Source organism: Aplysia californica, unplaced genomic scaffold, assembly GCF_000002075.1.
Source record: "Aplysia californica isolate F4 #8 unplaced genomic scaffold, AplCal3.0 scaffold02099, whole genome shotgun sequence".
Lineage (NCBI taxonomy): Eukaryota > Metazoa > Mollusca > Gastropoda > Aplysiida > Aplysiidae > Aplysia > Aplysia californica.
Genome location: NW_004799369.1, coordinates 4,025 through 5,829, shown reverse-complemented (window position 1 = coordinate 5,829; position 1,805 = coordinate 4,025).

Here is a 1,805-nt window from a genome sequence, read left to right as displayed (position 1 = left end):
GTGTGTGTATGTGTGTGTGTATGTGTGTGTTTGTGTATGTGTGTGTGTGTGTGTGTGTGTGTGTGTGTGTGTGTGTGTGTGTGGATAGACAGATAGATAGACAGAACCCAGCACTAGGCACAGCGTAGGCTGAGGAAGATAATATACCTACCTGTTTGATTAAAGAAAAGCCCATCAACAAAATAACGGGCGTTTAACGTTGCTGCATGGAAAGAAGGAGGGAAAGAAGAGAAGAGGGAATAAAAGAACAACATTCACCGATTGCCTCAACAGCTGTGCAATAAATAGCACAATGAGAAGAACCGAGCTGATCAGGAAGGCGGACAATGGACACGAATGGGTACCATGATTACCAATTACTCACAGTCGCTCCAAACCTGACACCTTTCAAAAAAGGGGGGGGGGGGACAAAATTTATAGACAGAAAGAAATGAGAGTAAGAAAGTAAGTAAAAACTACCAGTTCAAACCTACATCCATATACTAGTAGGTAAAAGGTTTCAGAAGCGTTACCACAGGAGAAGAGCTCTACCGGTGTCTTTGGTGTAGCGAATGGGTGCTTCGCTGTCGCACGTTGGAGACCCTATCCTAAAGTTCTAGTCCCGTGTGGCGGGGAGAATCTTCCTTGAATATCTAGATCTAGGTCATTCCGCTAAGATGTCGTATCCCTCTCGGCCGGATTTGGCCTGACAGGCAAGATCGCAAACTGGTCTCCTAAATTATTTAAATTGCGACGATCGGGGTGTACAAACACACATATTTTGACCTCTAGAATGTACGGGCCTGAACGGTGTACCGTTGTAGTTGTACCCATGGCTCGTCACTGCTAAAATCTTGTAATTATTATTGAGGTACCTTCCCTATATGTTTACCTCCGTTTTCTCCCCATTTGAAAGCGCTAGGTTCATATTTTAGCTCAAAGAGAAGATTAGACCTAGATCTAGCTCTAAAACTATCAAATCTAAAGCACACAAATTTTAATGATGTATTGGCAGCAAACTCAGTTGGGCTTACATATACACTCACACAACATGACATTGTATTCTCCTTTTTATGGCCCCAGTTTATCATTATCCAAACGTGTGTTATTATGTTGTTTAGTGGGGTTGTTTTTTTGTATCATACAACTAACTACAACTTTTCTCCATCTATCTCTATAAACAAACCTCCCTAAAATTATATCAATAGAAACATGGTTCAATGTAAAATAGACTTGCAGAAATGCATGAGGAAATATTCATAAATGCAGAAGTTATGGGATGTAGAGAGGGGTCACCCGAGTGCCTTGGTTCACAGGATTTCCCCCGGCAGAGGGGCCTATTTACAGGCCGCATTGAAAGGGTTGAAAAGGAAAAAAGAGGGGGATCTCGAATTCGTCCAAGGTCATAAAATAAGTTACCTGTCGGAGAAGCTGATCATAAGCTCGCCCCCTGTTGGTATCGATGTGGCTAAATGGAGCTATGGCCTTTCAAATATTATCATATTATTCATTAAACTATCATCAGAATATGTTTAAACATCTCATATAAATCAGTTTCAGCCATTTCACATCAATTTTTACTTTTTTGTAGAGTTTTAGATCTAAAAATTGTGTTTACTCAAAAGTGAAAAAGTGTGATCCTGATCGTTTTTCCACTGAGGCCTTCAATTGACATGCAACATAAAATGATAACTATATAGATCTACCCTGTTTGAAGTCCTATTCCTACCTCCCCATGGTGAGCAAGGATTACTATAACACAACATTGTACTTCAAAAGAACACACACACACACACACACACATACACACACACACACACACACAC